General features: G+C 51.5%; 1 protein-coding gene across 2 annotated transcripts in view; it reads right to left on the bottom strand.

Annotated features, from left to right (window-relative positions):
* LOC134573014 (gastrula zinc finger protein XlCGF26.1-like) overlaps window positions 1–26070 on the bottom strand; it is a 430963-nt gene that overhangs the window by 88075 nt on the left and 316818 nt on the right. The gene's annotated exons all lie outside the window — the stretch shown is intronic.

Here is a 26070-nt window from a genome sequence, read left to right as displayed (position 1 = left end):
GTTGCCCGCCTGCTGCCTCTGGACTATGGACCGGCAGCTAAAGGGTTAATTTTACTGTGCAGAAGGATTTATTTCTCCCTTTCTGCACAGCAGTTCGGTAGATTTCATCTACCGAACAAACAGCCGTTCACCAACCTCCCCAGAGCCGTGGGAAGCCGGCCGGCGTTGTTAATTGGCCACCCAGAAGCTGGAGTGTGCTGCCAATTTACCTCCCTGAAGCTGCGGTGAATTGCCTGTTAACTGTGTGGCCGCTGTTACACTTAGCAGCCGCTCGGTGGCGCTGTTCTGGAGCTCCCCGGGCAGCCAGCACTTTTCTGCCCGGCTTTCATGCACCAAAATCGGACACTTTTCCGTGCAGGCACCGCTGAACCTCCAGCCCCTGGTTCTCATTCGTATGAATTTGGTGAATGCAGGGAAATTCGGTAGTTTGTTTTATGTGAACTGTAGTAACCCAGATAGCCTGCCATGGAGCATATTAGTGTAATTAAAGACTTTGGCTCCATGGCAATTAAAATGTATTTGTGTGATCTGGGTGCCATTCACCTAATAATGTGCACCCAGACCTGAGCTATCTGGGGATATGTTACATGTCTGTGTTTTATGTATAAAATGTGTCTGTATGTATTTTAAAGTGATAGTCTGTTTCTGTGTCACCATGTGCATAATGGAGTCTGGCCTTTGTCTTAGGAGATAATTGAATTACTTCATTAATTATCTCCAGGGCAGGGAGGAGGAAACCAAGATGCATGGTGGGAAAGTATTGTGGCTGTGTGTACGAAAATGATACATGTCTGTCTGCTGTTTCAGTCTTCCATCTGGTCCCCTAGGGGAGTGTCCACCAGGTGGGAGACCTGCATAAATACAGGGGCAGGTAGCCCTGAATAAACAGACAACTGCTTGACCTTCAACACGGAGCCTTGTCTCGTTCTTGGGGGGATTCACTGTATGCTGATAGGGACTGACTGCCAGGAGTGTAAGCTGATGTCTGCTTTTCCTGTTCGTCTGCTAGCAGCTATTCGTGAGGTTCCAGCTGGAGTGCTACCTTATTCCCTTGTATGCAGTTCGGGAGTTTACCTCATTCATTTATATCCGAATTCGTGAGTTTTGGTGCTTTTATAGTAGCTGTGCCTTGTTTGGGAAAAGGGGATTATCGCCTAAACGGATTTTTCCCCTTTTATGCTGAAACGGTCCGTAACAGCGTCATTTGAATCCTTCCTGAATTTATTAAAATGTGAGAGATTACTAATTCGATTTTAAAGCTCTTAAGATCTTTCAAACTTTACACTTTTTTTAGGATATTATTATTATTATTATTATTATGAGTTTAGGATCATATGTAAAATATTGTCCCAGATATGAATGTGTTCTTATGAGAAAGATTTCCTCTAAATAGAGTGAAATGTTCTTACCCAGAGACCGGAGGGTCAGGTAATTCTCCATCATCACATCTCTGTAAAGCACCTTGTCTTCTCTACTTAAACAGTCCCACTCCTCCTCGGAGAAGTAAACGGCCACTTTCTCAAAGTCGCATTGTTACAAAATAAAATAAAAAAATAATTGTTACAGTTCATCAATAAAAACAGGACTAACTTTCCAGACTTAAACTATACCTATTACAGATTATTGACTTGAAAATATCAATATGACATAAAAAGCCCTTATAATAACATATTTGTTTTCCTGGCACTGCAGGACCCTGCAGTGCTCCTCTCCTTCCCACCCCAAGTTGCTGAAGGGGTTAAAATTCCTTCAGTGACTTACCCGAGTCCAGAGCCAATTTCCCTCGGCACTGGGTCAGGCTCCGCCTATCTCCTCCCCCGCCGACGTCAGCCGGCAGGGGGGGACCTAATGCGCATGCGTGGCATTAGACCTCTCCATAGTAAAGCATTATTCAATGCTTTCCTATGGGTATTTCAGCGACACTGGAGGTCCTCACATAGCTTGAGGACGTCCAGCATCGTTTAAAACAGTTTTTGTGTTCTAAGAACACGGAAGTCCCTCTAGTGGCTGTCTGATAGACAGCCACTAGAGGAGGACTTAACCCTGGAAGGTAATTATTGCAGTTTATAAAAACTGCAATAATTACACTTGCAGGGTTAAGGGTGGTGGGAGTTGGCACCCAGACCACTCCATTGGGCAGAAGTGGTCTGGGTGCCTGGAGTGTCCCTTTAAGGGGGAGGACCTTAGAAGTCTTCTTTCTTATCTTCAGTCCCAAAAAAGCCCAAATGAAAAAAATCCATGATTCCACAACGCAACCCTTTAAAATAAAAAGAAACTCAAAAACGTAAAAAAAAAAAAAACATTAAGAAAATACATTTATCTTCACCACCACAAAGGCTTGCTGCAGACTGAGCTCTCAGACGGGAAACCTCTAATAAAGGCTTGAAAATACTCTGTCAGCTATTACATTGCATTGGGAAATTAAATAGCATGTCCACCCCCAATTGTTTAATGAATTAGAACCCCCATCTGCCACCCATCAGTGGGGCACTAGACTTTCCGCCCTGAATATTATATCTATGGACCCCACTCACTGCAAAACTAGGCTTTTGTATGGGACAGTTGTCTCAAAGTGATGGATGTCCTTTGAAATACCCCCCCACCGGTGGCTACAGGTGAGGCCATTAGGATAAACAGTGATCCGTCAACCCCTCCAAATATTGGTTTTTAATGTCCCCCACAAGATGCCCACGGGTGGGGGCAGGTGGGACAACACGTTCCCCCTTTATTTCACAGGCTCCAACCCATCGAATTGGGTCTAATAACTGGGCATAATTGGATTTAGACATTTAATAGATTTGCGACAGGTGGGGGCATAGGGAGACGTTAAACCTCTTACAGTAAAAGGAAGGTCTATTGACCACCATAAGCTTTTTGCTTATATTTACTTGTGCTTGAGTTATGCTTACCTATCAGAAAGGCATGAAGATAGGAGGAGACAAGATATGTGTATTTTGTGAATTTAAACCTTACCTGCCTGTTCAGCTGGTAGTCCATCGTTGAGACTTCATCCAAGACACTCTCAATAACCTCCACCTTATTCTCTATTGCTTTCTCTAATATAAAACTCTGGTGCTAGCAGAGATTGGTGACCTTGCTGGATCTGAATATGGTAGACATAAATCAAAGGAAATTAACCTACTGAATAAAATCTACCGGTCAAGCAGTCTCCATCATGAAATGAGAGTGGAGGTTTTTGTCTATTCTCTCTTTTTCAATTAGTGTCTGCTTATACTTCACAGCACCAGTGGCAATCAATCGTTATATAATCTACTGCAATCAGTGACAGTTGTGACATAGAATACTGTTTTTGGGCAGTTTTGGGTTGATAATACAAGTAATGGGGAAAAACAGATGATTGTTATTACTGCCTGATGGATGATAATACGAATGTACCATACAAACTATCCTGATATACAAAGGGACATCCCTTCTACTCTCTCCCTCCATTCTGCCCCCTCTCCTCCTCCTCTCTCCTTACATGCTGCCCCCTCTCCCCGTCCTCCTTTCTCCCTCCATGCTGCCCCTTCTCCTCCTCCTCTCTCCCTCCATGCTGCCCCCTCTCCTCCTCCTCTCTCCCTCCATGCTGCCCCCTCTCCTCCTCCTCTCTCCCTCCATGCTGCCCCCTCTCCTTCTCCTCTCTCCCTCCATGCTGCCCCCTCTCCTTCTCCTCTCTCCCTCCATGCTGCCCCCTCTCCTCCTCCTCTCTGCCTCCATGCTGCCCCTCTCCTCCTCCTCTCTCCCTCCATGCTGCCCCCTCTCCTCCCTCCCTCCATGCTGCCCCCTCTCCTTCTCCCTCCCTCCATGCTGCCCCTCTCCTTCTCTCTCCCTCCATGCTGCCCCTCTCCTTCTCCCTCCCTCCATGCTGCCCCTCTCCTTCTCTCTCCCTCCATGCTGCCCCCTCTCCTCTCTCCCTCCATGCTGCCCCCTCTCCTTCTCCCTCCCTCCATGCTGCCCCTCTCCTTCTCTCTCCCTCCATGCTGCCCCCTCTCCTTCTCCCTCCCTGCATGCTGCCCCCTTTCCTTCTCTCTCTCTCTCTCTCTCTCTCTCTCTCTCTCTCTCCATGCTGCCCCCTCTCTCCCTCCATGCTGCCCCCTCTACTGCCTTCTCTCTCCCTCCATATTGCCCCTCTCTCTATATTGCCCCTCTCCTCCTCTCTCTCTCTCCATGCTGTCCCCTCTCCTTCTCTATCCCTCCATGCTGCCCCCTCTCCTCTCTCCCTCCATGTTGCCCCCTCTCCTCTTTCCCTCCCTCCATGTTGCCCCTCTACTCTCTCCCCATGTTGCCCCCTCATTCTCTCTCCCCATGTTTCCTGCCCCGTCATTCTCTCTCTCCATGTTGCCCTCTTATTCTCTCTCCATGTTACCCACTTCCTTCACCTACCCTCCATTCTGCCCCTGTCCTTCACCTACCTTCCATGTTGCCCCCTCTCCCCATGTTTCCCCTCTCCTCTCTCCCCATGTTGATCCCTCATTCTCTCTCTTCCCATGTTGCCCCCTCTCCTCTCTCTCCATGTTACCCCCTCTCCTTCTCTCTCTCTCCATGTTACCCCCTCTCCTTCTCTCTCCCTCCATGTTACCCCCTTTTATTCTCTCTCTCCCATTGTTGCCCCCTCTCATTCTCTCTCTCCCCATGTTGCCCCCTCTCATTCTCTCTCTCCCCATGTTGCCCCCTCTCATTCTCTCTCCCCATGTTGCCCCCTCTCATTCTCTCTCTCCCCATGTTGCCACCTCTCATTCTCTCTCTCTCCATGTTGCCCCCTCTCATTCTCTCTCTCTCCATGTTGACCCCTCTCATTCTCTTTCTCTCCATGTTGACCCCTCTCATTCTCTTTCTCTCCATGTTGACCCCTCTCATTCTCTTTCTCTCCATGTTGCCCCCTCTCATTCTCTTTCTCTCCATGTTGCCCCCTCTCATTCTCTTTCTCTCCATGTTGCCCCCTCTCATTCTTTTCTCTCCATGTTGCCCCCTCTCATTATTTTCTCTCCATGTTGCCCCCTCTCATTCTCTTTCTCTCCATGTTCACCCCTCTCATTCTCTCTCTCTCCATGTTGACCCCTCTCATACTCTGTCTCTCCATGTTGCCCCCTCTCATTCTTCTCTCTCCATGTTGCCCCCTCTCATTCTTTTCTCTCCATGTTGCCCCCTCTCATTCTCTCTCCTTCCATGCTGCCTGTTCATGAATTGCCTGTCTGATATTGTGTGTATTTCCCAACCTTTTCGTATCTTCTGCCTGCTCCCCGTTTGGGAGTACTCCCATTCGTCTCTAGAATGGGGACCACCCAGATACCCCCATTTAGAATGTTAGTTTAGAACTTTCACACCTTGCAACATAGTGTCTAACCGCAAGGGAAGAAATTAATGAGTGCTACCCTGGGTGGCTGACATTTCTTATAGGCAAACGGCACACAAAGGGAGCATTCGAATCCCGAAAGAAGATGCTTCCCTTGTCTGGTTTCCACACAGGAACCCTGAGAATGTAGACCGTTTTGCGACATGGGCCGTTGTGAGGCTCCCTGAGTTTGATATCGACACTTCTGGGGCACTGGCGGGTTTTTCGGTGACCGCAGGGGCCAAGAGGCCAGCTCTTTCCCCGTGGGGGCTTTTCAGTGCCTGAGAGACTGGACTCCCAAGCACAGAGGCTCCTAGGAAGAAGACCACTGGCAGCTAGTGTGGGAAGCCATGTGGTTCCAGTGGTGGGCTTTGGGGACAAAGGGAACAGAGACCCTTCCAGCGCTAGGGTCCCAGGGAAGGGGAGGATACGGGGAGGTGTCCTTGTATGATGTGTGGTCAGCTGCTTGCGTGGGACTATGCATAAAAGCCGTGTGTGGCCAATAAAGCGTTGTTGTACCTCTAGAACTCTGTGTCGTCCAGTTACTGGGGGGAATGGGTCTCTTTATATCCTAAATGGTTCCTGTTCAGCTGAGGAAGGGAAATAGCGGAGGTGACTGGTCGGTTACCAGGTGGTCCACTACACTGCCCCCTCTCGTTCTCTCCCTCCATGCTGCCCTGTCTCTCTCCATGTTACCCTCTCCTCTCGCTCCATGATACCCCCTCTCCTTCTCTCTCCCTCCATGTTGCCCCCTCTCCTTCTCTCTCCCTCCATGTTATCCCCGCTCCTTCCCTCTCCCTCCATGTTGCCCCCTCTCCTTCTCTCTCTCCATGTTGCCCCCTCTCCTTCTCTCTCCCTCCATGTTGCCCCCTCTCCTTCTCTCTCCCTCCATGTTATCCCCGCTCCCTCCCTATCCCTCCATGTTACCCCCTCTCCTTCCCTCTCCCTCCATGTTACCCCCTCTCCTTCCGTGTTACCCTTCCTTCTCTCTCTCTCCATGTTACCCTCCTTCTCTTTCTCTCTCCATGTTACCCCTCTCCTTCTCTCTCCCTCCATGTTACCCCCTCTCCTTCTCTCTCTCTCCATGTTACCCCCTCTCCATCTCTCTCTCTCCATGTTACCCCCTCTCCTTCTCTCTCCCTCCATGTTACCCCCTCTCCTTCTCTCTCCCTCCATGTTACCCCCTCTCCTTCTCTCTCCCTCCATGTTACCCCCTCTCCTTCTCACTCCCGCCATGTTACCCCCCTCTCCTTCTCTCTCCCTCCATGTTACCCCCTCTCCTTCTCTCTCCATGTTCCCCCTCTCCTTCTCTCTCTCTCTCCATGTTCCCCCCTCTCCTTCTCTCTCTCTCTCCATGTTCCCCCTCTCCTTCTCTCTCTCTCCATGTTCCCCCTCTCCTTCTCTCTCCCTCCATGTTCCCCCTCTCCTACTCTCTCCCTCCATGTTACCCCCTCTCCTTCTCTCTCCCTCCATGTTATCCCCTCTCCTTCTCTCTCTCTCCATGTTACCCCCTCTCCTTCTCTCTCTCTCCATGTTGCCCCCTCTCCTTCTCTCTCTCTCTCTCTCTCTCTCTCTCCATGTTACCCCCTCTCCTTCTCTCTCTCTCCATGTTGACCCTTCTCCCTCCATGTTGCCCCTTCTCTCTCCATGTTAGTGTAATTGTCTGTAATTGTGACAGCATTGTATTAAAGATCCAGTATCCTCCCTGCTGCTCACTAAGTAATGCATGGCTGCATTAGCAGTCACTGGGGACAATAATAACCCCCTCTCCATGTTACCCCCTCTCCTTCTCTCTCTCTCCATGTTACCCCCTCTCCTTCTCTCTCTCTCCATGTTACCCCCTCTCCTTCTCTCTCTCCATGTTACCCCTCTCCCTCTCTCCATGTTACCCCTCTCCTTCTCTCCATGTTACCCCCTCTCCTTCTCTCTCTCTCCATGTTACCCCCTCTCCTTCTCTCCCTCTATGTTACCCCCTCTCCTTCTCTCTCATTCCATGTTACCCCCTCTCCTTCTCTCTCTCCATGTTACCCCCTCTCCTTCTCTCTCTCCATGTTACCCCCTCTCCTTCTCTCTCCCTCCATGTTACCCCTTCTCCTTCTCTCTCTCCATGTTACCCCCTCTCCTCCTCTCTCTCTCCATGTTACCCCCTCTCCTCCTCTCTCTCTCCATGTTACCCCCTCTCCTTCTCTCTCCCTCCATGTTACCCCCTCTCCTTCTCTCTCTCTCCATGTTACCCCCTCTCCTTCTCTCTCCCTCCATGTTACCCCCTCTCCTTCTCTCTCTCTCCATGTTACCCCCTCTCCTTCTCTCTCCCTCCATGTTACCCCCTCTCCTTCTCTCTCTCTCTCTCTCTCTCTCTCTCTCTCCATGTTACCCCATCTCCTTCTCTCTCTCTCCATGTTACCCCCTCTCCTTCTCACTCCCTCCATGTTACCCCCTCTCCTTCTCTCTCTCTCCATGTTACCCCCTCTCCTTCTCTCTCCCTCCATGTTACCCCCTCTCCTTCTCTCTCTCTCCATGTTACCCCCTCTCCTTCTCTCTCCTTCCATGTTATCCCCTCTCCTTCTCTCTCCCTCCATGTTACCCCCTCTCCTTCTCTCTCTCTCCATGTTACCCCTCTCCTTCTCTCTCTCTCTCTCCATGTTACCCCCTCTCCTTCTCTCTCTCTCCATGTTACCCCCTCTCCTTCTCTCTCCCTCCATGTTACCCCTCTCCTTCTCTCTCCCTCCATGTTACCCCTCTCCTTCTCTCTCTCTCCATGTTGCCCCCTCTCATTCTCTCTCCCTCCATGTTACCCCCTCTCCTTCTCTCTCCCTCCATGTTGCCCTTCTCTCTCCATGTTAGTGTAATTGTCTGTAATTGTGACAGCATTGTATTAAAGATCCAGTATCCTCCCTGCTGCTCACTAAGTAATGAATGGCTGCATTAGCGGTCACTGAGGACAATAATAACCCCCTGTAGCGAAAGCCACTTCGCCACTGTGTTTTGGATGGGGCTGCTTGCCCGCCTCTTACCCTGTGACTACGGTCCCTGGGCGATTTGGCCCTTTATACACGGTATTTGGGCATACTGTGGGTTATTGGGCTGCCCCAGGATTATGGGCCCTCTAATCAGCCCATACGAAACTTAAACCCCATGGCGTTTGAACTGTGTTTGTGGCATCTGAGCGCTGTTTGGATATGTTGAGCGCTCAGATCCAAGCCATCTGGGGATGGGTTGAATGTGGGGGTTCTGTTTAGTATAACAGGAGTTATGTATTTTTATGTCTTTTGGTGGTTGCTGGTAACATGTGCTTAATGGAGGCTGTGTTTGTCCCTGGATATAATTAAATCCGCTTCTCCATTGTCTCCAGGATAGAGGATTCTGGGGAACTAGTTTGAGCTGGAATAACCATGCTTCCAGAAGGTCAAATGCACATTTGTACTAACTTTTGAACCCCTGGTCCAATTCGTATGATTTTTGAGTATGTGGTTCCCCCGATGGATTGATTGTGAATATGTATTTGTGCGAATGTGATGTATATTTTGGGAGTTATGAATGTTGTGTAAAAACTGTATTTTCCCTACCTATGATAATTGTATTTTCCTGTGTGTACAGATGTGAAGAAAAGAGACCTCAGCTAACCTTTTCTTCTATGTTTTGTGTTTAATTCCCCTTTCTTTCTGCCAACAGTAGCTTATCCGTTCGGCAGTTTGCATCACCAAACCACGACCTCCCTCCTTGCTTGTTGTGATCTGAGCACCGACAATTAAGTGTTCCCTGGGTGGCCGTTGTTTGTATAGCCGCACGCCACGAGGAAAAGAAAACGGCGGCCATCTTGTCCGCACGAGGCGAGTCAGCGGGACTTGGTCGTCGAGTGTCTGGAACTAAAATCGGACACTCGACCGTGCGAAGTACCGCTGAAAACTACCGGACGGCCGGTCCTCCCACTTGCCGAACACCCAGAAGAGCGGCATTCGGTAGTTATATCCGTATGGACCAGGGGAACAATCGCTCCTATGAGCCAGGAGGGTATTTTCGGGACTTTTGACAGTTTTCGCCCTTTTCCCCAATTGACCGACCCCACACACTGAATTCGTGGAACTGTTTTGGGCAGGAGCCTCGTGTGTGGTCGGTAAACTAAGACTTCCACACTTTTTAAGAACCCCTGAACCGATCTGGGTGAAATTTGGATATGTTTGCCTCCCAGATCGGGGCTATCAGGGGATATGTATTTTGTGGGGATACCTTGTGGGGAAAGGGGTGTTCCAATGTTTGGGTAAAATGTGTGCCCTCTGCCTGGAGATAATTGATTTAACCTTTAACTTATCTCCCTATCTTCCAGGCAGAGGAAGGGGCGTGTAGTAAGAAAATACTGTACAGTGATTGGTAATATGTTTGTTTGTTTTGGGAGGTCCTCTTGCATGAGGACCCCCATAAAAGCCAGCCTGTTTCAATAAAGCTTTAGTTCTGTTACACCCTTCATGAAGTCTTGGCTCATGTTTGGGGAAAGGATACTCTAACTACTGGGAAGGATTGTCGTGAAGCTGTGTTCATCTCTACCCCCTGCTGGAGCTATGGTCACTTATACTCAGCAGCTGGAATAGGAACGAGGGACCGCAGTAACATCTCCCCTGCAGGTCTTAACAACTGGTGGCAAGCGACGGGATTGAATGGAACGCAGAAAGACAACTGATGAATGGCCCAGCAGTACGAGAAACTAAAAAAGACGACGCTACAAGATCTACTGGAAGCCCGAGGCCAGGTGGCAAGCAACAAGAGAAAAGCTACCCTCATAGCCGAACTAATGGAGGGCGACCAAACCAGCAGCGTGACGGACGTCAGCCGAGAGGAAGCGGAGTTCCAGCGGAAGGTGATGTGGAGGCTAAATTTATATGGGCCGAACCCACCACCGGAGGCGATAACGCAAATCCTGGCACAAGTGAATGCAGAACGCAGTGCCCTACAGGCCAGCTTGAACCAAGCAGACAACGCATCACTAACAGGATCTATAAATGGAGGACAGCGAAAGAAAATTAACTATGCTGCATTTAAAAGCTTTGCAGACGGAGAAACAGAGATTGACGCATATCTGCAGGATTTCGAACGTCAATGCGCTTTGGAGGGTCTGGAATCAGAGCAATGGGCATCGATCTTAAGCAGCAAGCTCACGGGCCGTGCAGCCGAGGCCTACAGAGCAGTTCCTGACACAGCCATACATGACTATGCCAAGGTAAAGGAAATTCTGCTAGCTAGATATGCTGTGACCCCAGAGACTTACAGAAAGAAATTTCGGGCCTTACGGAAAGGTGGCCGAGACTCCTACACTGAGTGGGCTTTTAGGCTGTATCGAGCGGCCCAAAACTGGATACAAGGCTGCCTAGCCACCACATTGGAAGAGGTACTACAGCTCTTCTTACTTGAACACTTTTTTGAGCACACCCCGGCAGACACCAGGGATTGGGTCAGAGACCGAAAGCCGGCTACCATCGAAGCCGCAGCCAAGCTGGCGGACGAGCATCATGAAGGCCGAAAGGGGGAAGCTAGTGGGAACCGTCCTCTGGTAAGGTCCAGTGCTCCACCACCAGGACCTGTGACCAACCCCAGACCACCCACACCCCAACCTGGTTTTGTCCGGAAACCTCCACCGGTATGTCACCAGTGCAATCAGCCCGGGCACTTCAAGATCCATTGTCCTCAGCGGAGCCGAACCAGCTGGGAACGGCCTCCACAAACCCCAAGGGCGGCCGCTCACCACTATCAGCACACCCAGGTGGGCGAGCCAGCACCCGACTCCGAACAGTGGGCTGTCCTACATGAGGTAGACCTAGCCCAAGCTGAACTAGACAATCGAGTCCACCACCGACAGTTGGTCACCGTAGACGGTCAAGAAGCAGAGGGGCTCCGAGACACGGGCGCCACCCTTACACTGGTACAGCCGCATACCGTAGCTGCCAAGGCTCGCACCAACAAGACTGTAGCAGTACGGGTGGCCGGGGGTGCCATCCACAAGATACCCACTGCTCGGGTACAGCTGAATTGGGGCCAGGGTGACAGGCCGATGGAAGTAGGCATTATGGCGGGACTACCAGCCGACGTTTTGTTGGGGAATGATTTAGGGTGCCTAACTTCAAAGCTGGTACAATCCGAACCTGCCGGAACCTGCACAGTGACCACTAGGGCGCAAGCCCGCCGAGCTGGACCAACACACTCCGAGGAACCACAGGTAGGAACTGAAAACCCCGTAGTCGCCCCTAACCCTATCCCCTTCTGGGGTACCCCCCAAGATTTTGGCCAAACCCAACAAACAGACCCCACCTTAGCCGGTTACAGGAAGGCAGTAGGGACACCCAGAGAAGGGAATAACCACGAGGGATTCCAATGGGATAAGGGGTTGCTGTATAGGGTTACCGGGGGAGTGGGGAGGGGGGCAGCACAAGTGATAAAAAGGCAGCTGGTAGTACCCCGGAAATACAGGGCGGAGCTTCTAAGGCTCAGCCACGATATCCCGCTAGCCGGACATCTGGGTATCAAGAAAACTAAGGACCGCCTTACCCAGACGTTCTTCTGGCCAGGAATATCCACCGATGTGCAGTCTTACTGTAGAACCTGTGATACCTGTCAACGAGTAGGGAAAAGGGGGGATCACCCTAGGGCCAAATTAAGACCCCTACCTATAATTGACGAGCCATTCTACCGGGTAGCAGTAGACCTGGTGGGGCCTCTCAACAAACCCAGCTCCTCCGGAAAGCGCTACATACTCACGGTGGTGGACTATGCCACCAGATACCCTGAGGCGGTGGCGCTCTCCAACATTGAGGCGGAGACGGTGGCAGAGGCCCTAGTCAAGATCTTTTCCCGAGTAGGGTTCCCCCGGGAAATACTTTCTGACCAAGGGACCCAGTTCACGGCAACTGTAACGCAACAGTTGTGGCAGAGCTGCGGGGTTAAACCTTTATTCAGCTCCCCCTATCACCCACAGACCAATGGTCTCTGTGAACGATTTAACGGCACGCTTAAGCAAATGCTCACGGCGTTCACTGAGTCCTACGGTCAATGGGAGAAGTTTCTACCTCACCTCCTGTTTGCCTACCGGGAAGTGCCTCAGGCGTCCACTGGGTTCTCCCCCTTCGAACTCCTCTACGGGAGAAAAGTTCGGGGACCCCTGAACCTCATACGAGAGCACTGGGAGGGCAACACAGGAGAGGAGGGAGTCCCAGTCCTGCCATACGTGCTGGAGTTTCGGGACCGCCTGCAAGCTCTCACCGAGTCCGTTCGGGAGAACTTGCGGGCGGCCCAGAAACGCCAGAAACAATGGTATGACCACGGGGCAAGAGATAGGAACCTGGACATAGGGCAAAGGGTGTTAGCCCTCAGACCATCCAAAAAGAACAAGCTCCAGGCAGCCTGGCAGGGGCTATTTAAAATAGTCGAGAAGATTAGTGACACCACGTATATCGTGGCCAAATGTTCGGATGAAAGAGTAAGACGGGCCTTTCATGTCAACATGTTGAAGCCCTATCACGGACGCTCGGAAGATGTGGCTGCCATATGCGCCCCATCTACAGACGACAGTGAGGGACTCCCCTTACCAGACCTACTAGCGGCTAACCCCGGGACAGTAGAACAAGTGGGGTTAGGAGACAAGCTAGACCCCCCTCAGCAGGCAGACGCTAAGCACCTGCTCCAGGAATACGGTGGGCTATTCTCCTCTCTACCCGGATACACGTCCGCCGCAGTACACCGGGTAGAGACCCAGGGGGAAAACCCCTTGAGACAACAGCCCTATCGTATACCAGCAGCAGTACGCACGAGCATGTGGAAGGAACTCCAGGAAATGCTCGAACTAGGGGTTATTGAGGCTTCCCAAAGTCCCTGGGCGTCTCCGGTAGTGTTAGTACCAAAGCGAGACGGCACCACTCGTTTCTGTATTGACTACCGGAAACTAAATGACAGGACAATCACAGATGCCTACCCTATGCCGCGGATCGACGAATTGCTCGATCGCATGGCTAGTGGACACTTCCTGACTACTTTAGATCTGTGTAAAGGCTATTGGCAAATTCCCCTAGACCCGGCTGCCATCCCTAAGTCAGCCTTCGTCACCCCATTCGGGCTATACCAATTTAAGGTTATGCCGTTTGGGATGAAGAATGCCCCGGCTACATTTCAGCGGATGGCGGACCGACTTCTGGAAGGAATGCAGGACTTCGCATGTGCTTACTTGGATGACATCGCCATCTACAGCGGCACATGGGAAGCTCACCTGGGGCACTTGGCTTTGGTATTCCACAAATTACAGGAAGCCGGCCTTACCCTGAAACCCGAGAAGTGCCATGTGGGCATGGCAGAAGTCCAGTATTTGGGGCATCGGGTAGGTTCGGGTAAACAGAGGCCCGAGCCCGCCAAAATAGAGGCCATAGCAAATTGGCCCCAACCCCGCACTAAGACTCAGGTCCTAGCTTTCTTAGGCACAGCAGGGTACTATCGCAAGTTTGTCCCCGAGTATAGCACTCTAGCCAAGCCCCTCACCGATCTAACCAAAAAAGCCCTACCCAAGCAGGTATTGTGGTCCCCGGAGTGTGCAGCAGCGTTTCAAAGTCTCAAAGCAGCTCTGAGCAAAGCTCCAGTATTGGCGGCCCCAGACCCTAATAAGACATTTCTCGTTCACACAGATGCCTCTATGTTTGGGCTGGGAGCCGTGCTGAGCCAGGTGGGGGAAGATGGCATGGAACACCCGGTGGCATACCTCAGTCGGAAGTTACTACCTCGGGAGGTCAGCTATGCCACCGTAGAAAAGGAATGCTTGGCGTTGGTATGGGCCTTAAAGAAACTTCAACCCTACCTCTACGGCCGAGCTTTTACGCTACTAACTGATCACAACCCTCTCATTTGGCTCAACCGAGTCTCGGGAGACAATCCCCGGTTATTACGCTGGAGTTTAGCGTTGCAACCATACAATTTTACACTGCAGTACCGTCCGGGCAAACAGAACGGTAATGCGGATGGACTTTCCCGTCAGACAGACTTGGACTCTTAATGCTACCACCCGGACATCCCCTAGCCAACCCGGCAGGGTCTAGGCGGGTATGCCGACCCATGGAACTAAGGGGGAGTAATGTGAAGAAAAGAGACCTCAGCTAACCTTTTCTTCTATGTTTTGTGTTTAATTCCCCTTTCTTTCTGCCAACAGTAGCTTATCCGTTCGGCAGTTTGCATCACCAAACCACGACCTCCCTCCTTGCTTGTTGTGATCTGAGCACCGACAATTAAGTGTTCCCTGGGTGGCCGTTGTTTGTATAGCCGCACGCCACGAGGAAAAGAAAACGGCGGCCATCTTGTCCGCACGAGGCGAGTCAGCGGGACTTGGTCGTCGAGTGTCTGGAACTAAAATCGGACACTCGACCGTGCGAAGTACCGCTGAAAACTACCGGACGGCCGGTCCTCCCACTTGCCGAACACCCAGAAGAGCGGCATTCGGTAGTTATATCCGTATGGACCAGGGGAACAATCGCTCCTATGAGCCAGGAGGGTATTTTCGGGACTTTTGACAGTTTTCGCCCTTTTCCCCAATTGACCGACCCCACACACTGAATTCGTGGAACTGTTTTGGGCAGGAGCCTCGTGTGTGGTCGGTAAACTAAGACTTCCACACTTTTTAAGAACCCCTGAACCGATCTGGGTGAAATTTGGATATGTTTGCCTCCCAGATCGGGGCTATCAGGGGATATGTATTTTGTGGGGATACCTTGTGGGGAAAGGGGTGTTCCAATGTTTGGGTAAAATGTGTGCCCTCTGCCTGGAGATAATTGATTTAACCTTTAACTTATCTCCCTATCTTCCAGGCAGAGGAAGGGGCGTGTAGTAAGAAAATACTGTACAGTGATTGGTAATATGTTTGTTTGTTTTGGGAGGTCCTCTTGCATGAGGACCCCCATAAAAGCCAGCCTGTTTCAATAAAGCTTTAGTTCTGTTACACCCTTCATGAAGTCTTGGCTCATGTTTGGGGAAAGGATACTCTAACTACTGGGAAGGATTGTCGTGAAGCTGTGTTCATCTCTACCCCCTGCTGGAGCTATGGTCACTTATACTCAGCAGCTGGAATAGGAACGAGGGACCGCAGTAACATCTCCCCTGCAGGTCTTAACAACAGATAATTAGTTTACAGGTAGAGGGGAGGGCTATGTGTGGGATGTAACTATTGTGTGATTGGTTAATGTACGTTACTGTGTGTGTCCCTCCCCTTCATGGGAGCACCTAATAAAAAGGGCTGCAAGCTAGCAGCCAGAGAGTTCTATTTTTACCCTCAACTTGAGTCCTGTCTCTTATTGGGGGAATCTGCTACAAGGGATTGCTATGCTAGGCATATTCCCTTGCTATAATCACTGAGCTCTTGTAAGAGCTTGTTCCTGCTTCGTTCTGAAGGGAGATAGCTGCAGCCTGCGGTGCTTATGGTGTCTGGTGGAGTGCTTGGAGTCTTCTGGAAGCGCTAGGAGCATCTTTCAACGGAGGTACCCAGTCGGGGTGCCAGTGGATCCGTTACACCCCCTGACCTGGAACCAGGAATAACAATAAACACAATGAGACCCAGAACTCCCAGCCTTACCCTCAGCTCCCAGCGGCGCAGACATATGACGTCACTGAGAGCAATGGAGATTACTGGGTGAGGAGGGGGCGGTGCCTCCACACGAAAATAACTAAACAGGAAATCCTCATTCTGAGACTGGAAATGACATCATGGACGGTGACCCGTCCGGCGCCATGTTGGATGAGGGCAAAGCTGCTATTATTCAATAGGAGAAGTAAGGGCAATAGGCAGCCAATAGTTTCAGTCGGGATGGGCACAAATTACATAGGTAGATGTGTTCTCTGGGGACTCTGACCCTCTCATTTCTTTGCAATAATACTCAAAAGGGAAACATAAAAACAGAAGCAGTAGCTTCTAGTGAAATACCATAGCAAGGAATAAATACCAAGTGTAAGCGTATAACCTGCTCGCGATTCATCAAGCGTATAACCTGCTCGCCTCGTTCGGAGCCCTTATATCCTCGCTGCGGGGGATTCAGCAAGCATATGACCTGCTCGCCTCGTTCGGAGCCCTTATATCCTCGCTGCGAGGGATTCATCAATCGTATAACCTGCTCGCCTCGTTCGGAGCCCTTATATCCTCGCTGCGAGGGATTCAGCAAGCGTATAACCTGCTCGCCTCGTTCGGAGCCCTTATATCCTCGCTGCGAGGGTTCATCAAGCGTATAACCTGCTCGCCTTGTTCAGAGCCCTTATATCCTCGCTGCGGGGGATTCAGCAAGCGTATAACCTGCTCGCCTCGTTCGGAGCCCTTATATCCTCGCTGCGAGGGTTCATCAAGCGTATAACCTGCTCGCCTTGTTCAGAGCCCTTATATCCTCGCTGCGGGGGATTCAGCAAGCGAATAACCTGCTCGCCTCGTTCGGAGCCCTTATATCCTCGCTGCGGGGGATTCAGCAAGCGAATAACCTGCTCGCCTTGTTCGGAGCCCTTATATCCTCGCTGCGAGGGATTCAGCAAGCGTATAACCTGCTCGCGATTCATCAAGCGTTTAACCTGCTAGCCTCGTTCGGAGCCCTTATATCCTCGCTACGGGGGATTCATCAAGCGTATAACCTGCTCGCCTTGTTCGGAGCCCTTATATCCTCACTGCGAGGGATTCAGCAAGCGTATAACCTGCTCGCCTCGTTCAGAGCCCTTATATCCTCGCTGCGAGGGATTCATCACGCGTATAACCTGCTCGCCTTGTTCGGAGCCCTTATATCCTCGCTGCGAGGGATTCGGCAAGCGTTTAACCTGCTCGCCTTGTTCGGAGCCCTTATATCCTTGCTGCGAGGGATTCAGCAAGCGTATAACCAGCTCGCATCGTTCGGAGCCCTTATATCCTCGCTGCGAGGGTTCAGCAAGCGTATAACCTGCTCGCCTTGTTCAGAGCCCTTATATCCTCGCTGCGGGGGATTCAGCAAGCGAATAACCTGCTTGCCTCGTTCAGAGCCCTTATATCCTCGCTGCGGGGGATTCAGCAAGCGAATAACCTGCTCGCCTTGTTAAGAGCCCTTATATCCTCGCTGCGAGGGATTCGGCAAGCGTTTAACCTGCTCGCCTTGTTCGGAGCCCTTATATCCTCGCTGCGAGGGATTCAGCAAGCGTATAACCTGCTCGCCTCGTTCGGAGCTCTTATATCCTCGCTGCGAGGGTTCATCTAGCGTATAACCTGCTCGCCTTGTTCAGAGCCCTTATATCCTCGCTGCGGGGGATTCAGCAAGCGAATAACCTGCTCGCCTCGTTCGGAGCCCTTATATCCTCGCTGCGAGGGATTCAGCAAGCGTATATCCTGCTCGCCTCATTCGGAGCCCTTATATCCTCGCTGCGGGGGATTCATCAAGCGTATAACCTGCTCGCCTTGTTCGGAGCCCTTATATCCTCGCTGCGAGGGATTCAGCAAGCGTATAACCTGCTCGCCTCATTCGGAGCCCTTATATCCTCGCTGCGAGGGATTCAGCAAGCGAGGGATTCAGCAAGCGTATAACCTGCTCGCCTTGTTCAGAGCCCTTATATCCTCGCTGCGAGGGATTCATCAAGCGTATAACCTGCTCGCCCTTATATCCACGCTGCGAGGGATTCGGCAAGCGTTTAACCTGCTCGCCTTGTTCGGAGCCCTTATATCCTCGCTGCGAGGGATTCAGCAAGCGTATAATCTGCTCGCCTCATTCGGAGCCCTTATATCCTCGCTGCGAGGGATTCAGCAAGCGAGGGATTCAGCAAGCGTATAACCTGCTCACCTTGTTCAGAGCCCTTATATCCTCGCTGCGAGGGATTCATCAAGCGTATAACCTGCTCGCCCTTATATCCACGCTGCGAGGGATTCGGCAAGCGTTTAACCTGCTCGCCTTGTTCGGAGCCCTTATATCCTCGCTGCGAGGGATTCATCAAGCGTATAACCTGCTCACCTCGTTCGGAGCCCTTATATCCTCGCTGCGAAGGTTCATCAAGCGTATAACCTGCTCGCCTTGTTCAGAGCCCTTATATCCTCGCTGTGGGGTATTCAGCAAGCGTATAACCTGCTCGCCTTGTTCAGAGCCCTTATATCCTCGCTGTGGGGGATTCATCAAGAGTATAACCTGCTCGCCTTGTTCAGAGCCCTTATATCCTCGCTGTGGGGTATTCAGCAAGCGAATAACCTGCTCGCCTTGTTCGGAGCCCTTATATCCTCGCTGCGAGGGTTCATCAAGCGTATAACCTGCTCGCCTTGTTCGGAGCCCTTATATCCTCGCTGCGAGGGATTCAGCAAGCGTATAACCTGCTCGCCTCGTTCGGAGCTCTTATATCCTCGCTGCGAGGGTTCATCTAGCGTATAACCTGCTCGCCTTGTTCAGAGCCCTTATATCCTCGCTGCGGGGGATTCAGCAAGCGTTTAACCTGCTCGCCTTGTTCGGAGCCCTTATATCCTCGCTGCGAGGGATTCATCAAGCGTATAACCTGCTCACCTCGTTCGGAGCCTTTATATCCTCGCTGCGAAGGTTCATCAAGCGTATAACCTGCTCGCCTTGTTCAGAGCCCTTATATCCTCGCTGTGGGGTATTCAGCAAGCGTATAACCTGCTCGCCTTGTTCAGAGCCCTTATATCCTCGCTGTGGGGGATTCATCAAGAGTATAACCTGCTCGCCTTGTTCAGAGCCCTTATATCCTCGCTGTGGGGTATTCAGCAAGCGAATAACCTGCTCGCCTTGTTCGGAGCCCTTATATCCTCGCTGCGAGGGTTCATCAAGCGTATAACCTGCTCGCCTTGTTCGGAGCCCTTATATCCTCGCTGCGAGGGATTCAGCAAGCGTATAACCTGCTCGCCTCGTTCGGAGCTCTTATATCCTCGCTGCGAGGGTTCATCTAGCGTATAACCTGCTCGCCTTGTTCAGAGCCCTTATATCCTCGCTGCGGGGGATTCAGCAAGCGAATAACCTGCTCGCCTCGTTCGGAGCCCTTATATCCTCGCTGCGAGGGATTCAGCAAGCGTATATCCTGCTCGCCTCATTCGGAGCCCTTATATCCTCGCTGCGGGGGATTCATCAAGCGTATAACCTGCTCGCCTTGTTCGGAGCCCTTATATCCTCGCTGCGAGGGATTCAGCAAGCGTACAACCTGCTCGCCTCATTCGGAGCCCTTATATCCTCGCTGCGAGGGATTCAGCAAGCGAGGGATTCAGCAAGCGTATAACCTGCTCGCCTTGTTCAGAGCCCTTATATCCTCGCTGCGAGGGATTCATCAAGCGTATAACCTGCTCGCCCTTATATCCACGCTGCGAGGGATTCGGCAAGCGTTTAACCTGCTCGCCTTGTTCGGAGCCCTTATATCCTCGCTGCGAGGGATTCAGCAAGCGTATAACCTGCTCGCCTCATTCGGAGCCCTTATATCCTCGCTGCGAGGGATTCAGCAAGCGAGGGATTCAGCAAGCGTATAACCTGCTCGCCTTGTTCAGAGCCCTTATATCCTCGCTGCGAGGGATTCATCAAGCGTATAACCTGCTCGCCCTTATATCCACGCTGCGAGGGATTCGGCAAGCGTTTAACCTGCTCGCCTTGTTCGGAGCCCTTATATCCTCGCTGCGAGGGATTCATCAAGCGTATAACCTGCTCACCTCGTTCGGAGCCCTTATATCCTCGCTGCGAAGGTTCATCAAGCGTATAACCTGCTCGCCTTGTTCAGAGCCCTTATATCCTCGCTGTGGGGTATTCAGCAAGCGTATAACCTGCTCGCCTTGTTCAGAGCCCTTATATCCTCGCTGTGGGGGATTCATCAAGAGTATAACCTGCTCGCCTTGTTCAGAGCCCTTATATCCTCGCTGTGGGGTATTCAGCAAGTGAATAACCTGCTCGCCTTGTTCGGAGCCCTTATATCCTCGCTGCGAGGGTTCATCAAGCGTATAACCTGCTCGCCTTGTTCAGAGCCCTTATATCCTCACTGTGGGGTATTCAGCAAGCATATAACCTGCTCGCCTTGTTCAGAGCCCTTATATCCTCGCTGTGGGGGATTCATCAAGCGTATACCCTGCTCGCCTCGTTCGGAGCCCTTATATCCTCGCTGCGGGGGATTCGGCAAGCGAATAACCTGCTCGCCTTGTTCGGAGCCCTTATATCCTCGCTGCGAGGGATTCGGCAAGCGTTTAACATGCTCGCCTTGTTCGGAGCCCTTATATCCTCGCTGCGAGGGATTCAGCAAGCGTATAACCTGCTCGCCTCGTTCGGAGCTCTTATATCCTTGCTGCGAGGGTTCATCTAGCGTATAACCTGCTCGCCTTGTTCAGAGCCCTTATATCCTCGCTGCGGGGGATTCAGCAAGCGAATAGCCTGCTTGCCTCGTTCAGAGCCCTTACATCCTCGCTGCGGGGGATTCAGCAAGCGAATAACCTGCTCGCCTTGTTCGGAGCCCTTATATCCTCGCTGCGAGGGATTCGGCAAGCGTTTAACCTGCTCGCCTTGTTTGGAGCCCTTATATCCTCGCTGTGAGGGATTCAGCAAGCGTATAACCTGCTCGCCTCGTTCAGAGCTCTTATATCCTCGCTGCGAGGGTTCATCTAGCGTATAACCTGCTCGTCTTGTTCAGAGCCCTTATATCCTCGCTGCGGGGGATTCAGCAAGCGAATAACCTGCTCGCCTCGTTCGGAGCCCTTATATCCTCGCTGCGAGGGATTCAGCAAGCGTATATCCTGCTCGCCTCATTCGGAGCCCTTATATCCTCGCTGCGGGGGATTCATCAAGCGTATAACCTGCTCGCCTTGTTCGGAGCCCTTATATCCTCGCTGCGAGGGATTCAGCAAGCGTATAACCTGCTCGCCTCATTCGGAGCCCTTATATCCTCGCTGCGAGGGATTCAGCAAGCGAGGGATTCAGCAAGTGTATAACCTGCTCGCCTTGTTCAGAGCCCTTATATCCTCGCTGCGAGGGATTCATCAAGCGTATAACCTGCTCGCCCTTATATCCACGCTGCGAGGGATTCGGCAAGCGTTTAACCTGCTCGCCTTGTTCGGAGCCCTTATATCCTCGCTGCGAGGGATTCATCAAGCGTATAACCTGCTCACCTCGTTCGGAGCCCTTATATCCTCGCTGCGAGGGTTCATCAAGCGTATAACCTGCTCGCCTTGTTCAGAGCCCATATATCCTCGCTGTGGGGTATTCAGCAAGCGTATAACCTGCTCGCCTTGTTCAGAGCCCTTATATCCTCGCTGTGGGGGATTCATCAAGAGTATAACCTGCTCGCCTTGTTCAGAGCCCTTATATCCTCGCTGTGGGGTATTCAGCAAGCGAATAACCTGCTCGCCTTGTTCGGAGCCCTTATATCCTCGCTGCGAGGGTTCATCAAGCGTATAACCTGCTCGCCTTGTTCAGAGCCCTTATATCCTCGCTGTGGGGTATTCAGCAAGCGTATAACCTGCTCGCCTTGTTCAGAGCCCTTATATCCTCGCTGTGGGGGATTCATCAAGCGTATACCCTGCTCGCCTCGTTCGGAGCCCTTATATCCTCGCTGCGGGGGATTCGGCAAGCGAATAACCTGCTCGCCTTGTTCGGAGCCCTTATATCCTCGCTGCGAGGGATTCGGCAAGCGTTTAACCTGCTCGCCTTGTTCGGAGCCCTTATATCCTCGCTGCGAGGGATTCAGCAAGCGTATAACCTGCTCGCCTCGTTCGGAGCTCTTATATCCTCGCTGCGAGGGTTCATCTAGCGTATAACCTGCTCACCTTGTTCAGAGCCCTTATATCCTCGCTGCGGGGATTCAGCAAGTGAATAACCTGCTCGCCTCGTTCGGAGCCCTTATATCCTCGCTGCGAGGGATTCAGCAAGCGTATATCCTGCTCGCCTCATTCGGAGCCCTTATATCCTCGCTGCGGGGGATTCATCAAGCGTATAACCTGCTCGCCTTGTTCGGAGCCCTTATATCCTCGCTGCGAGGGATTCAGCAAGCGTATAACCTGCTCGCCTCATTCGGAGCCCTTATATCCTCGCTGCGAGGGATTCAGCAAGCGTATAACCTGCTCGCCTTGTTCAGAGCCCTTATATCCTCGCTGCGAGGGATTCATCAAGTGTATAACCTGCTCGCCTTGTTCGGAGCCCTTATATCCACGCTGCGAGGGATTCGGCAAGCGTTTAACCTGCTCGCCTTGTTCGGAGCCCTTATATCCTCGCTGCAAGGGATTCATCAAGCGTATAACCTGCTCACCTCGTTCGGAGCCCTTATATCCTCGCTGCGAGGGTTCATCAAGCGTATAACCTGCTCGCCTTGTTCAGAGCCCTTATATCCTCGCTGTGGGGTATTCAGCAAGCGTATAACCTGCTCGCCTTGTTCAGAGCCCTTATATCCTCGCTGTGGAAGATTCATCAAGCGTATAACCTGCTCGCCTTCTTCGGAGCCCTTATATCCTTGCTGCGAGGGATTCAGCAAGCGTATAACCGGCTTGCCTCGTTCGGAGTCCTTATATCCTCGCTGCGAGGGATTCATCAAGCGTATAACTGTAACGAGTATATACCCCTACACGCAGGATCCAGCCTAACAGAAGACAGTACAGAGGAGAGATACGTCTACCGGACCTTAGAGTGGCCGGACTCGACGTAATAGGATAAGACAGAGTCAGGAACGATCCGAGGTCAAGGGCACAAAGAGACAGCGTAAACGAAAACTAGCCGGGGACTGGTACACAGGAATTAGCAAGCCGGCAAACAGTACCCCGGCCCCCGGATAAGGTAAGTACCGCTACAGTACCCCCCCCTGAGGACACGCCCTCCGGGCGGGCAGGACCAGGCCTGGCAGGAAAACGCGAATGGAAAGAACGTACAAGGCGGGGAGCATGAACAGCATCCGCAGAAATCCAACTGCGCTCCTCAGGCCCATAACCCTTCCAATGTACCAAGTACTGAAGCCGACCCCTAAGAAAACGAGAGTCAATAACAGCAGATACTTCGAACTCCTCATGACCCTCCACAGAGACAGGAGGGGGAGGGGGAGTATGCCGGGTATAGCGGTTGCGTACGTAAGGCTTCAACAAAGAGGTGTGAAATACATTGGGTATACGCAGATTCTTAGGCAGACCCAAGGCATAAGAAACGGGATTAACCTTATGTATAATGCGATAAGGACCAATGAAGCGGGGAGCCAATTTCATAGAAGGCACCCGAAGGCGAATATTCCGTGTGGAAAGCAAAACCCTGTCCCCCACAACATAGGAAGGAGCCGCTCTGCGATGCTTGTCAGCCTGAGCCTTCTGGCGGGCAGCAGAGTCCACCAAAGAACGCTGAACCTGCTCCCAAGTACTACGCAAACCAGTCAAATGCTCATCCAGAACTGGCATGCCCTGAGAGGAGAATGCAGCCGGAAGAACAACGGGATGCTGGCCATAGACAACGTAAAAAGGGCTTTTGCCGGAAGAATCATGAGTGGCATTATTCCGAGCAAATTCAGCCCAAGGAAGCAGGTCAGACCAATTGTCCTGATGGTGAGTGTAACAGATCCCTCCCAACCTCTGGTGGATGTGAAACAAACAAGGGAATTACAATTTACACATCCATTCGTTTCATTCCTCTGTTCGTCTGGTTCCGTGCGAATTTCGCGTGTAATACAGAGGTGGCCGCCATTTCGGGACTTTGCACGTGTTCGCGGCCATCTTGTGTGCGAACAGCGGTGTTTGCCTGTAACCACATGGAACTGAAAACGGATACGCAAACAGGCGAACACCGCTGAGTCCTCCAGACCTCCATAAGTTCGTACGGAAACTACCGAACGTCCCCTCGTTCGGTAGTTATATGCAATCATCTATGGGGATTCCAGCGAACTCCGCGATTCGCATGGATGGCAAGAATATCATACCTTTTTACCGTGCGAACGGAGACCGACCGCAAGGCCAAAACTCATGGAACTAATTTCGGCTAGTTGGTCTGTGCGGTCGGTCAAAACTTTGGAACGTTGTATCTCCCGAACTATACATCCGAATGGGGTGATTTTTGGATATATTGTCCCCCTGAAGGAGAGCTATCCAGCGCTACCGGATTTAAAGCTGTACCCCCTGTTTTTGGGGTACATCCAGAACTGGTGGAAAAATGTGGACATTTTAATTGGGTTATGTAGTTATCTGAGGGGAGGAGACGTGGGGGTGTTACCATCTGTACTATTGGTTGTTTTCATCCTCCCCCTGGGAGTGTTCTGTGTGTATCTATTTCTAATAAAAAGCAGGCTGGGTGTTCCAGTCCTCAGTTCATCTTGACCCTTCAAAACGTAGCCTCGTCTCGTTCTTGGAAGGGGATTATTTGGGAATATTATTCTGCTCCTGTTTACAGCTGAACCTGCTCCTCACTCTGGATATCGTGGATGGGATTACATCAGCCTACTTCTCCACAGCAGCTTGCAGGGAAAAAGGACGTCTTCAACGGCAGAAACCCTCTCTCTATCTGGGTAGCCGTTACATTGGTTGGCAGCGGTGGGATGGTTCTTTTTGCCCAAGGAGCAAGTGCTGAATGGAGTCTCAGTATGCAAAGCTGAAAAGACCCACACTGAAAGATCTATTGGAAAATCGTGGTAGGAGTGCCAGTAACAGACCAAGGAGAGAGCTGATAGCTGACCTACTGGAGCTGGACGAAATGGATAGATCCATGGAGGTAACTGAACCTATTGCACCGGTCAGCGAGAACGATGTACTCACTGCTATTGTACAGCGAAGATTAGCATTATATCCAGAAAAGACCACGGAGCTATTAGACAGACTGTTCAAGAACGCAAAAGAGGAGATCGAGACTAAGAGGAGGCAAGACACGGAACATGTATTGGCGCAACAAGCTAGTACACATATAGTTCCTACTCCTCCTCCCGTTGCTGCAGGGAGGAAAATACCATTTACTGCATTTAAAGCGTTTGCAGAAAATGAGGAAGAAATTGATGGGTATTTGGCAGATTTTGAGCGGCAGTGCTCACTGCACCAGATACCCCCAGACCAATGGGTTACTATTCTGGCTGGAAAACTTTCAGGAAAAGCAAATGAGGCTTTTCGGGCACTCACGGCCGAAGATATCACACAATATCAGCGGGTGAAAGCTGCACTACTCACCCGATACGCAGTCACCCCAGAGGCGTATCGCCGTCGCTTCCGGGAGTCCAAAAAGAAGGCAGCGGACTCCCACATGGAATGGGCAAACAAGCTACAAAGGGTGGCATCACATTGGATGCAAGGGTGCAATGCTAACACCGGAGAAGAAGTGCTACAATTGTTCTTGATGGAACATTTCTTCCAAGATTTGGCGGCAGATACACAGGATTGGGTGAGAGATCGCCGCCCAGCCAACTTAAATGAGGCAGCACGACTAGCGGACGAATATGTGGAAACAAGAAAAGTGAGCCAAGGTACTACACGACCAGCACCTAGAACAGAGGCCCGCACCCCAACCTACGCTGCACGCACAGAATTCCGGGCCCCGGTACCCCCAGGACCTCCACGTCCTCAAGGGTCTAACAACCAGCCCCGGGAATCCTACAAAGTGACGTGTCATCGCTGCGGCAACCTGGGACATATTGCCCGTGTTTGCCCGTTGGGATCAGCCAATAATAACTGGAGGCGCACATCTAACACCGAAAGCCCATCTTCACGCCCCGCTGCTGCTCACTGCCTGGAAATTGAAGGGAGCCCTGAGGAATGTCTGGGAATATTATATGAGGCCAACCCCATACAAGCGGCTTCCCCAGATAATCGCCAGCACCACCGT

The sequence above is a fragment of the Pelobates fuscus genome, chromosome 1 (genome assembly GCF_036172605.1).
Source record: "Pelobates fuscus isolate aPelFus1 chromosome 1, aPelFus1.pri, whole genome shotgun sequence".
Taxonomy (NCBI): Eukaryota; Metazoa; Chordata; class Amphibia; order Anura; family Pelobatidae; genus Pelobates; species Pelobates fuscus.
The sequence above is the reverse complement of the archived record's forward strand: the minus strand, read 5'-3'. Positions and strand labels throughout refer to the sequence as shown.